The sequence below is a fragment of the Anomaloglossus baeobatrachus genome, chromosome 1 (genome assembly GCF_048569485.1).
Source record: "Anomaloglossus baeobatrachus isolate aAnoBae1 chromosome 1, aAnoBae1.hap1, whole genome shotgun sequence".
In the NCBI taxonomy this organism is placed as follows: domain Eukaryota; kingdom Metazoa; phylum Chordata; class Amphibia; order Anura; family Aromobatidae; genus Anomaloglossus; species Anomaloglossus baeobatrachus.
This window is the reverse complement of record NC_134353.1, coordinates 15228555-15242329: the sequence shown is the minus strand read 5'-3', so window position 1 is coordinate 15242329 and position 13775 is coordinate 15228555.

Below are 13775 nucleotides of genomic sequence, written 5' to 3'. Positions count from 1 at the left end.
GGACTCTTTCTTCAGCAGCAAATTATCCCAATTTCCACCCCTCAATGGAGGATCTATATGGTCGATACCCATTACTGTAATGGATTTTAAATCCCCATTATGTATCATATTTACATGCCGTGCCACACTAGTGTCTCTTTTATTAATAATGTCTCGTCTATGCTCACCCGCTCTTTTCCTCAGCTCCCTAACTGTTTTTCCCACATAATACTTTCCACAACAACATCTAATCCTGTAAATGACCCCTTTTGTCCTGCATGTAATCAGTGATCTAATTTGATAGCTCTTGTTAGTATTGGGATCCACAAAGTTCTTACCCTCCTCCATCATATTGCACATGCTGCAATTATGACACTTATAGCATCCTTTTATGCTAGATTGTGTTCTAGATCCCACGTCCCTAAAGTGACTATGTACTAGTCTATCCTTCAAGGATCGAGCTCTCCTAAATGTTATCGCTGAGCCATCAGATATTAACTGTCCAATGGTTTCATCCATTTTCAAAATAGGCCAAAATCTACCTATTATTTCTTTCAAATGTGTAGAACCATTGTTATAGGTAGTCACAAGTCGTGTCAATTCTGAAATTTGCAAATCTTTTGGTGTGGGAGTCAACATCGCCGTGCGATCCATCTCTCTGACATTTTCAAATGCCTCTTTGACCATTTTCTTGGGGTACCCCCTCTCATCCAATCTTATTTCCAAATCCTTAGACTGTTTCAGAAACTGCTCATTATCTGAACAGTTTCTTCTCATTCTAATAAATTGGCTCTTAGGTATCCCTTTCTTATGTACGTAGGGATGAGCACTCTCCCATCGCAATAGGGAATTCGATGATGTCTCTTTACGAAAGGTACTAGTTCTCAGTCTCCCATCCTGACCTTTTTCGACCAAGATGTCCAAGAAGGCCAACTTCTGATCACTCACCTCATATGTAAAAGTGTCGCTGCTGGCTGGGGGCTGGTCACTGGTTGCTGGTGAGATCTGCCTGTTTGACAGCTCACCAGCAACCCGTGTAGCGATGCTCCAGTTATCCCTGCCAGGTCAGGTTGCTGGTGGGATCGCTGGAGCGTCGCTTAGTGTGACGGTACTTTAAGGGAAGGGGAAAGCAGAGCGGGGAGTCGACCGTGTGCTAGAGCATGTCGCTGGTACACGGCGATACACAAACGTGCACCGTGTAACAAAGTGATGCAATGACAGGTCCTAGCATGACGCGTCATTGTCATGTGACCAGTCTGTAGCCAATGAGATAATAGACACGCGACTGGTCACATGGCTATTTTTACGTCACGATAGGTCTTGCATCACTGCTGGTGTTCCCGGCGACTACCGATGAAAAAGCTGCGGGAGATAGAGTGCAGGATGCATCCCGGGGACAGGTAAGTGTTATGGCAATGTTTATTAACTGTATGTGTACATTTATAATGCGTTTTTATGTGTTTGTGATTGCCTCCCATTGTTTCCTATGGCGTTCGAGTGGTTCTCCGAACCGAACTCGAACCCGACCTACGTTCGGCGAACCGAGCTCGAGCCGAACCGCGGGCACTTCGCTCATCTCTATCCATGACAACAGAAGATCTCCTACATAACCCAGAAAAAAAAAGGAAAAATAAACAGAATAATAAAAAAAAAAAAAGTTCCCTTCTTTTAAGTACCTATTTTTTGTGTGGCCGGTGATTCTGTTATGGTTTGGAGACCGCAAAACATCTTGCAAAAATCACATAAAAGGTTGATGATAATACACATGAGTAGTTGGAAACTTAGCTGGCTGCAATCCACTGAGTACACAAACACAACTAGAAGTAGCGGTGGAGCGTTCCTAACAAACCTAGACGCTTCGTCACCGCCAGAGAACTGACTAACCTCAAAGATGGAATGAGGAATCCTGAATTGCCTCAGAGCAGCCCTAAAGGACAGTCAAATTCCCCAACATAGAATGACGGTGATGTAACAAAAGACAACACACATATGAAAGATATAGAAATAAGCAAAGTGAAGCCCTGCTAGGTAGATACAAAGGTATAGGATAGATTACTGGTTGCAGCCATTTAAAACCCTGAAAAATACCAACACCTGATAATCAAAAATTCCCTTAAAGATCACACGATCTTTCATCCCGCTATATCAGAAATAGAGATGAGCGAACCGGGCGCGGTTCGGCTCGAGTTCGGTTCGCCGAACAGAGGTCTCGTTTGAGTTCGGTTCGGCGAACGTTCGACGAACCACTCGAACCGCATAGGAAACAATGGCAGGCAATCACAAACACATAAAAACACCTAGAAAACACCCTCAAAGGTGTCCAAAATGTGACAAACAACTCACAACACAACACAAACACATGGGAAAGTGACAAGGACATATACTCATGTGAAAACAAAAGAGCAGGACAAGGAAAAAGAGGAGGAGACACAGATATATGAGTATATGCAAGGAAACATCGATGCCATTACTGTGCAACTTGAGCCCTGCTCATTTTAGGCTTCCAATCTGGATAAATTGCCTGAGCTTGCCACGTACGCCTTGGGGATCTTGTTGTGTCCTGCAGCCAGCGTTCTCTCGGAACCTGTCTTCAGTGCTGCTGGGGGTCTGCTGGCAGATAAGCACACGTGTCTGTCCACTGACAATGTGGACATGGCTCTCAGAGGACTTTTCTTCCCCTAGGTCAGCCAGGGGAGGCGAAAGGCACGCGTATTTTTGAGAGTGCTTCATGCAAAGCATCTGTTTCATTTTGAAAAGGGGCATCAACTGATGCCAGTCAAGTGGGGTCTGTGTGGCCCAATTAGTGGCAACGAGGGAGACTGTGGTTGGAGTCCCCTCGCTGTGTTTTACATGCTTTTCGAAGGGCATGACATGCCTAAGAGGTTGAGTTTCAGCATCTGCAACTTGTTGGCTACAGAAAGGCTGCCTTTACACCCTTTTGAGACCGAGGATTTTCGAGACCTTATGCCCATTGCAGTGCCCCAAGAGCCGATGGCCATTTGCCACTCCTTCTCCAAGAAAGGCGTGCCCGCGCTACCACAGCAGGTTGCACACAACATCACCGATTCCTTGAGAAACTCTGTGTGACAGGGTGCATTTCACCACAGATACTTGGACCAGTAAGCATGGACAGGGGCGTTACATGTCGCTGACTGGGCACTGGGTAACTATGGTGAGAGATGGAGAAGGGTCTGCTGTACAAGTTTTTCCGTCCCCACGAGTTGTGTGTTTTAATCCTTCCTCTGTATGTACAAGTTCCTCCACTGCTTCTGCCTCATCAACCTCGTGTTGTTCCTGCACCTCAGCCCAAACCCTGTGTGGTCAGGCCACCCTTCCTTGTAACTGCGCCCAAGGAATCCCACACACCTCCTTACTATGCTGGCAGCAGAGCTCAAGGCTATCAGGCAGGTCAAATGTTTACATTGAAATGTAGGGGAAATGTGAGACACCACTGAGGAATTGTGGAGGGTTAGCTCTGTAGAGTTAGACCGAGTTTCATCAATGGTTGTCTCCACTCAACCAGCAGCCAGGGAATGCCGGGTGCGACAATGATGCTAAACAGTCTGCGGCCCTTCTTCAGGGCAATGTGACACACGTGCCTTGTATGGCTCATGTGTTGAATCCGAATCTCCAGCAATTTTTAAAGCACTATCCCGGCCTAAATGTCCTTCTGTCGAGGGCACAGTGTAACGCCTGCCTGGATTGACACACTCAGATGGGCTGTAAAGGATAGGCTAGAGGCAAGCCACTCACCAAGCAGGACCCCCAGAACCCTGAAACCCTTAACCCCTATACAGTGATTTGGAATTACACAGGGCCCAATTTGATCAATACCTGTGGAAGGCTGCAGTTCCAGAGAATAGTAGTCATGCAGGGTCAAAACATTAATTGAGGAAGAGGAACAGAATGGGATGGCCAGGACTTAATCAGAAAACAAGCAGAGGTGAAAAGCGGATCGGCCAACGAGGTACATAAACAGCAAGCAGGAAAAGTAGTCAGGTAACAAGCACACAAACTCATAAAACTGAACTGGGGGTAAAAGTAACCAGAGGTTCATAGCTATGTCTGGCAGTGGTCTTCAGACAGGAGGGGCCTAAAAAAGGGTGTTGTGTCTTCCCATTGGTTGTAGCTGAATGATGGTATTTCAAATCTAAATCTATTAATAATGCCCCATGGTTGGTTGTGTTCAGGTAACGATGTGGGGTTGTATAGGATGGGTAATGGGGCATTATTAATAGATACTAGATATAGGTTGCATTGCATGGTAGCCGTTTTTTCCATCCATGTATATATGCACATGTGTCTGGCTTGAGGTCATGATGAGCATGTAAGAAATATGTAATAGGCTGCCTATGTGTGGCTGGAAATGACCAAATAATGGTTAATAGTTTTGAGCAGATGCGATTTAGGCGTATTTTATTACTTTATGACTATGGTTACAATGTATATATGGCCCTTTACTCCAAACATTAAGTGGCCCTTGCGATCCTCTGGTTTATAAGATTGGATAAAAATAAGGTTGAATATGTCTGGCCTCGATCGTGATTTTCCTTGTTCTGTAAGCATGTATGGTGGCTGCTGCTGTTCGGTGAGCCACGCTGAGCGCTGCTGGGATCCGGGAGGAGACCTCCTTACCTCATAGTACGGCCATAACAAGCGGGCCGCGCGCATGCTCGGTAGCCTGGGCATCGCGTTGCCATGGTTGCCGGGTCTGCTCGCGTCCCGCCCTGGGCCGGAAGTGAGGTGAGGTAATTTCCGGAATCTCCTCCGGCGAGAGCCAGGCAGCGCCGATGATAGCGTGGAGCCGGATAAGGCGATTAGGCACCACATGTGCTTGATTCTAATAGAATATAAAAGGTGAGAGCTCAGCAGGGTGTGCATTAGCCTCCTGAGGAAGCCCTAGGCGGTGAAACGCGTCGAGGCGTGGTGGGTGGTGAACAAAATACTCTGGTCAGGTCTGTATTCTTTCATATGATGTTACTCGTGGTGTAATGAATGATGATTATTATTGCTGTGATGCACTCCTGTAGACTGTCCATGTGGGTTGGTGGTATGCTAACAATGACCTCTACGATCTGAGGCATGGCCGAATAAAGGGTTTGCTTAATTATGTATGCCTGTGAGCTCACTGAATGGTTCAGAGTGGACTCTTGAAGGATTGATAGATACTTGAGGCAGTCAGTGCACTAGGTGGGATTTACGTTACTAGACTGACCGCTTTGTAGCCATTACCTTTGTACTTTTACATAAGGGCAGAATGGTATGCCTGTACTGACAATATAAACACCAGGGATGCGCATGGCGGGTATGAATCAGTTAATCTAGGCATAGTTAACCCCTTACGACCTACTATAGGCCTGTTCCTGTTGTTTTGATCTGTAAAGTTTGCAGGCAGGTATAGAGGCTTGACCTGGTATTTGACTGTACCTAATTATGTATATATGTGAGCTCATTTAAAATAGTCCATGAAGGAATATTGAGGGACTAATAGATACTTAGGCTAATTAATGCACTAGGTGAGACTTCTAATATTAAATTGGCCCGTCTGTAACTTTCCGGTTTCATAGCCCTATGTATTAGTAAACTATAATCTGTGTGCCGATAAAATAAATGTAACTAGGGATGCACATAGAGGCTGGGAACCTGTGACTGACTAATACAGACATATATAACCTTTTATGTGACTTATATAGTTGTACATCACGGTATAGTAACATCCGCAAACTCAAACAATTGTGAAATTGAGAATTAAAGTATTATTCGAGGACCTGGGAGATTTGTTTTTGATCCCTACCCTACCTTCCCTCTAATCAGGGGGAGTTACAGTTGCACTCTCGCTACCCTGTTGTGCCATTGAGTCTAAAAATGTGTGTTTTAATTGTATGAAATAAAGTTTATTTTTATTTTTATGGAAATATGGCATCATTTGTATATTCTTGTTTCAGGGATATAAGTGGTTACACCTAGATAAAAGCCTTGAGGTGTCTTGTTTCCAGAATGGAGTCACTTGTGGGGGACAGCCACTGTTTAGGCACCTCAGGGGCTCTCCAAATGCAACCTGGCGTCCGCTATTGATTCCAGCCAATTTTGCAGTCAAATGGCACTCCTTCCCTTCCGAGCCCTGCTGTGCACCCAAACAGTTGATTTCCACCACATATAAGGTATCGCCAAACTCAGGAGAAATTGCACAATAAATGTTATGCTGAATATTTTCCTTTTACTCTTGTAAAAAAAAAAGCTACCTGGTTGAAATAACAATTTTGTGGTAAAATTTTATTTTTTTTTTTTCATGGCTCAACGTTATAAAATTCTGTGAAGCACCTGGGGGTTCAGGGTACTCACCAAACATCTAGATAAATTCCTTGAGGGGCCTAGTTTCCAAAATGGGGTCACGTGTGCGGGGTTTCTGCTGTTTAGGTACCTTAGGGGTCCTCCAAATGTGACATGGTGCCCGCAATCTTTTTCAGCCAAATTTCCTTTCCAAAATTCAAATATTGCCCCTTTCGTTCCAAGCCCTCCCATTTGTCCAAACAAAGGTTTCAGACCACATGTGAGGTATCACCGCGCTCATAAAAAAGTGGTTAACAAACCTTGAGGTCAAATTTTTGGAATTACCTCTTGAAAAAGTGAGAAAATTGATGCTAAAGCAACATTTTTGAGAAAATTATTAAAATTTTCAATATGACAACGTAACGTTAACAAAATCTGTGAAGTACCTGTGGATCTAAAATGCTCACTATACCCCTAGATAGAAGCCTTGAGGGGTCTAGTTTCCAAAATGGTGTCACTTGTGAGGGATTTCTTCTGTTTAGGTACCTTAGCGGACCTGTAAATGCAACATGGTGCCCGCAATCTATTTCAGCCAAATTTGCTTTCCAAAATTCAAATATTGCTCCTTCTGTTCCGAGCCCTCCCATTTGTCCAAACAGAGGTTTCTGATCACATGTGGGGTATTGGCGCGTTCATAAGAAAGTGGGGAACAAGTTTTGGGGTCCATTTTGTTGTGTTATTTCTTCTAAAAGTGAATAAATTTGGGTTAGAGCAACATTTTTAGGTAAAATTTAATTTTTGCTTTTTTTTCATTCCACATTGCTTTTGTTCATGTGAAGCACCTGAAGGGTTAATAAACTTCTTGAACGTGGTTTTGAGTAATTTGGGGGGTGCAGTTTTTAGAATGGTGTCACTTTTGGGTATTTTCTATCATCTAGGCCTCTCAAAGTCACTTCAAATGTGATGTGGTCCCTAAAAAAATGGTTTTGTAAATTTTGATGTAAAAATGAGAAATCGCTGATAAACTTTGAACCCCTCTAACTTCCTAACAAAAAAAAATTTTGTTTCCAAAATTGGTCTGATGTAAAGTAGATAAGTGGGAAATGTTATTTATTAACTATTTTGTGTCACAGAAATCTCTGGTTTAACGGTATAAAAATTCAAAAGTTGAAAATTGCAAAATTTTCAAAATTTTTGCCAATATTCAATTTTTTTCATAAATAAACGCAAAAAATATTGTCCTAAATTTGGTACTAACATGAAGTCCAATATGTGACGAAAAAACAATCTCAGAATCACCGGGATCCGTTGAAGCGTTCTAGAGTTATAACCTCATAAAGTGACACTGGTCAGAATTGCAAAATTTGGTCTGGTCATTAAGGTGAAAATTAGCTCCGTCACTAAGGGGTTAAGCATGCTGTCTAGGCACAACACAGGACTTAGACCCAGCACGGAGTGCAAGTACCTGTGCAAAGAGGCTTTTCTCAGTCAGTGTGAAGACCCACAGGTGTTATGTTGGTGCATTACCTTCAGGGACTCCACGTGGAGGAAGAGTCTGGTCACACTTAGGTTGCTTCTTTATATGTATTTTCGTGATGCCACTCTCAGTATTGCGGTCAGTGGGGACCGCCACTGCAGTGTAAGGGGACACCTGGGGCTGATGTTGGCTGCAGTTAGTTTTAGTGGCCTCCCGAGAGTGAGTCAAGCACCAGGGCCCTGTGTAAGTGTGTTGAACTGCAGGTCGCAGAATGACTCAGGCACAGTCCAAACGAGCATGCGCTGTAGCCCAAAATTAAGACTTTGCCTCAGGAATGACACAGTCAGGCAGAGGATACTCAGTTGGCGAAACACTGGAGTTAGGCTGCGGCTGGGGTAAATCGGCACACAGGAAGGAGCAACCGCGGAAACACTTCGCTCAATTGTGAGGGGAGTCATTTTGGAGTTTGGTGAGGAGTACCGTAACGCTAGTGAGCAGCATCCTGTGCCACAGACCAACATTCTTCCGGTGCTGTCTATACTGTTAACCATGATAGGAGCATAAAGTCTGTATTTATGGCAACTGGACATCCCATTACCCGGGTACGGTAGGCTGTGCCCAGACAGTAATGCGTGCACGCAACACTTTGTTTTATTATGAAAACACATATCTGTTCTGGGTAGGACGACTATATAGACAATCACACTTGCTGCCTCTGCACTGTCAAATTGTCACGTACAGTTTAAATCATAGAGGGACAGCGACACATGTTTGCATTGAATGTTGCTTTTCAATATTTACATGACTGTGTTGCAGAGCTGTGTGGTTTGCATTCCCACTGTTATCATCTGCCTTATCTGTGAGGCTTCAGCTAACAAGGGTATTCAGGGGGGGTGATGTGTTTTGTCTATGTTTAGATAGATATCTGGGAAGCTCTTGTGATGCGCCACTAGTAAGTTGTCTTCGCACACACACACACACACACACACACACACAAACACACAATTAGTGCTGCTACGTAGAGGCCTTAGCAAGCAGTAGGCAACTGAATAGATTGTTCTATTATTTCAATTTAATGCATGGTTCTTATTGTTTATTTGTTTATGAACCCAACTGCATACAGTGCTTTTCATGTTGCGTGGTTTTGCTACATACTGTGGATCCCACCAAATACATGACTTAAAATGAAGCATAAGTCGCAAAGGGAATTTCACTGTGCTACAATGCGGCCTAGCGGGGCTGATCAACCACCGCCTGCCCCATCAAGTGCATCTGCGTGCTCTTCATCCTCTGTGACTGTGGGGACAGCAGTCACACATGCTTTTTCACACTGAACTTCCACTCCTTTACCCGCAACAGGGAGTGTGATTGGCAGGTCATCACTTGTTTTGGAAGTGGAAACAGATGGTATTGTTGAGCTGTCAGACATCGAGAGAACCAACATTGGATGAAGGAAACATTATATCCACGCCTGCACCTTCGTCACAGATTGGCTGGACTACCTGCAGTTAATAATTGCATTCCACAAATGGAAAGGAGTGTAGAATGCCCATGTGTTGCACCTTGCTTGGCAGCAAAGGAACAATATCTTAGTATTCCAGACAATTTTAGGATGGCAGAAAAAGTGTCAGCTCTTTGGGCAAATTAAATAGCATGGCAAAAGTGGGCAGGTGGGTACAGTGGCCGTGTTCTGTGGGTACCAGGACAGTAAAGGAAGCCTCACTTTCTATCCCTCCTAATGATAAAATGCAGCAAGGAATTCCCAGAGTTTGCTATAAAATTAGCATAGCTAAATGTGCAGGAGGGTGTCATGCAGAGGTGCTAGAAATAGCTTGGCACCAGTGGGGCACAAATGGAGTACAACAGCCACGTTTAGGATGCCACTAAGTTTACTCAGTGTTTGCTAGTATAATGGCTTAGTAACAATGAGCTTGAGTGTGCAAAGGGCAGGAGGGTACAGTGGCAGGGTTGTGGGTCTGGGTAGAGGAAAGGAAGCCTGCCTTTCTATCCCTCCTAATGGGGAAATGCAGCGAGGAAATCCCTGACCTTAGCTACAAAGACGCTGTCATCTTGTGTAGCTGTTAAAATCTGTTTTCACGGACCTGTCACCTATGGCTCTGACCCTGCCGGTATTAGCCCTTACAAGGACTAATAGAAACTTCTATTCCTATTCTGTATAGCGCTGTGTATAGAGCGTACACAGCAGTATCGGAGACAGGAGCTTCGTCAGCGGTGACTGACACCAAGACGCAGAAGGCAGATAATGGCGTGCTGGAGGAAAATGTCCGTTTTTATAATGCAGGGACATGTGACATGGACATCCTATCACACATGCCGTTGCTTCTCTGGCTAAAAGTCCACTTAGCTGTGTGTGTGTCTGGGATTGGCTGACATGCTGGCCCGCCCCACTACATGCGCGCGCTTAGGGAATGAAGACAAGGAAAAAAAAAAATGGCGATCGCCATTATCCATACAGCAGTGATCTGAATGCGCTGTTCTCGCACACTATACACTGAAATTTCATAATAGTGTGAGTCACAGAGTGACTTACACTATTACAGCGGAAAGCCAGCTAGGAATTAGCTTGTCTTTTTGCTGCTAGAACCGTTCTCGAACGTATCTAGAACTATCGAGCTTTAGCAAAAAGCTCGAGTTCTAGTTCTATCTAGAACAGGCCCCAAAATCACTCGAACCACGAACTGGAGAACCGCGAACCTCGAACCACGCTCAACTCTAATCAGAAACTCTTTTGCAAATACATTTAAATGACATGAGATACAAAAATACAAAACTCCTGATCAAACAGGGAGTAAAAACTCCCTTTCTTGCTGGAAATAATCCTCCAAAAATAGTGCAGGAAGAACCCTCATTCACTTGCAAGAAACAAAGGAAATATTCTCAAACACTGATAGAAAAAGACATAGATTAAACAGAAACGCCCTTCAGTGCAAATCCAGCCTTTGGGAAGAAAGGAGGGCATAGAGCATATTCTAGCTATTACCTTTGGGCTGAATTTACATTGAGCATCATGTCCCATCTAAGGTAATATCTATGTTATTTTTTCTGCCAGAGAGGATGGGTGAAATATGATACCCTATTTCTGCCAGATGTAATACAGCAATTTGAGGTAAAAAAAACAGATATTGTGTGTAATTGCACTACCCTTTGGATAAGAGCATTTGATAGTGAGGTACCATAGGAGTAATTGATATCTGATTTATCCTTCTCCAGTGAGGTTTTGAAAATCTCCTGGAATTGAATACCCAATTTGTCTGTGTCCGTCTAATTTGTGTGATTTCCTTGCACGGGTGAATACTAGACCATGAGTCGTTTTTAATAGATTTAATTAAAAGCTAAATTTTAACTTTATTGCCATTTGCTGTACATTGTTCAAATCCAGCCTTTAACCAATCCCAGACTAAGAGAACAAAATACTTATCAGGCATAGCTGCAGACTCAGGATGGCTTGGGAACAAAACTGATACAAAGAAACGAGAAAAACTGCTTTAGAAATAATTCCTGGAATAGCCAAAAAAAATGCACAAAAGGCAAAACAAAAACCAAAGGTGAAAGGCAAAAGCCCGAAGGGTGCAGGACAAAATTCAGGACATCTTCACAAGAAGCAGAAACAATTATCACCAGCAAAGGTTACTGTAGACAGAGACTGCCTTCCTATATCCCCCCAGGCTGGACTCCATAGGCTACCTGAAACAGCAATCATCTCCAACACTTGTCTGAGTGACAGATGCAGAATCAGACTCACTACCTGCACTAGCCACCAGAGGGAGCCCAGAAACACTCCCGGGAACTGCACCATCTCTGATGATATTCACAACAGGTGTAGAGCTACTGCTCTGCTACTCCTGTCACTACAGGCAACACATAACATGGAGACACAACTTGGAGTCTCCAAATTTCAAAAAATTAGAGGCAGACACCACTAAAGTGGCATTAATTGCCTAAAAGTAGAAATAATGTAATGGTGCACCATTGAAGCATGGTATGGGGCCTGAGACAGGGCCTGGCCAAGCATTTCTACCTTAACCATTAATTAGTAAGAGGTGCATCAGTTTGAAGTGTAGGCCTGCTTCTCTGAGGCCCCTTGCAATACTGGCAACTCACAAAAAGGAGACCTAGCTGTGACCTGCGCATGCCCAGCTGTCCAGGTCCCCCCCCCAGCCATGTATCTAATCCATCATTTGTGATACAAATCTTCCACCACTGCTTGCATCAGGTTCATATTACAGCACTGCTCCCATAGAAATAGATGATGCAAAGTCACACATTATAACACTACTCCCATTGAAGTGTATGGAGCAGGGCCACACATCTAATCCCCCCTTCTGTGATTCACTACACTGATCCATGTATCTAACCTAAGTATGCATATCTAATTGCAATATGTGAGACAGCGAGCAATGCCAACTTACAATCAGCTCTTCCAGCCATCCTTTATGTCGCTGTCCACAAGTCAGTATCATTTTGCAGTCACCAATAATGTCTTTGCACTGTGCAAAATGAATAAAGGAGGGTGAAGTTTAATATAAAAAACCAGAAGGGAATAGACATCAGACACAAAAGCAGATCCTGCAAATGTTAACCTAGCAGAAGTACATTTTGGTTTCATAGCAAATTTCAGCAGGTGCTTACCCTACAATTTTATTTATTAAATACCATTGCAAAGTTTCATTTACTTTTAAATTAAAAAATCTTTGCAATTTGCAAGTGGATTGTTTTTGTTTATGGGCCCTTCCCTTTTAAAGGAATGTTCAGTAGAGATGAGCGAACCACCTTTGGAGGTTCGGTTCGCTAAGCCCAACCGAACAAGCGGTCTGTTTGCCAAACCGTTCGGCGAACCAAACTGCAAACCTTATCAAACCTTATCCAACCCCACTGGATTCAATGGGAGGCCAAAGGTATGGCAGAGCAAACACCTTTAGGGGGTCAAAAAGCTTCCAAAACAGCAAAAATATGTTTTAAAGTGCAGTCGTACTGTTTTGGCATAACCATTAGCTTCCTAGACTATTGACATAAGAAATATAGAGGTGAATGAGAGACAGGTGTAGGGCTGGTGCTCCCTTACCCCTGCCAGTACAGACAAGATACAACTTGGAGACTCAACTTGGAGTCTTGATATTTAAAAACATTGGAGGCAGACAGCGGGACAGTCGCATCAATTGCTCCCCTTTCCCCATAGTGTGTTTGCACAGCAGGGAAGTATGGTCCATGCAGCACACAGAATGTGGCCTGGGATTTCCATTTTAAAAAGTGAGCACACAGTGACTATGCCTTCTGCAGCAGCACATCCAGGCTGGAATAGTGCCCTAGAAATTTCTGTACTACCAGGTTGATCTATGCAGTTCATATGTCGCCCAGACATAATGCTGCTACCAGGTTTGCACCATAATCGCACATGGCCTTCCCTGGCTCTAGGTTTACTAGAGACAGCAATTGATCAAACTTAGTCTGGATAGTGGTCCACAACTCTGCAGCAGTGTGACAGCGTTCTCCAATGCATATTAATTTTCACTGCCTGATTGCGTTTACCTACAAAGAAGATGTGGCCTGTCATTTTGATTTTAAAAAATCAAGCGATGCATGAGTGACAGGCGTAGGCCTCTTACTCCCACAACCTTGGCATCACAAACAAGACACAACTTGGAGACCCATATTGAAGTCTGATATTTAAAAACATTGCACACAGACAGCAGGACAGCAGCACTAATTCCCCCTTTCTCTATAGTGTGTTTGCACACCAGGAAAGTATGTTCCATGCAACACACAGGATGTGAGCTGTCATTTTCATTTTAAAAAATCAAGAGATGCAAGAGTGACAAGTGTAGGCCTCTTGCTCCCAAAACTCTGGCACTACAGAAAAAAGACAATTAGGAGACGCTACTTGGAGTCTCCACATTTCCAAAAATAAAGGTCAGGCAACAGGAAAAGTGGCAACAATTAGCACAGACTACAAATAGTCATACAAAGCAACTTGGACAGTTGGGACTGGCCCCATAACAAAGCCTAAACCAACATTTCTACCTTCATCAAA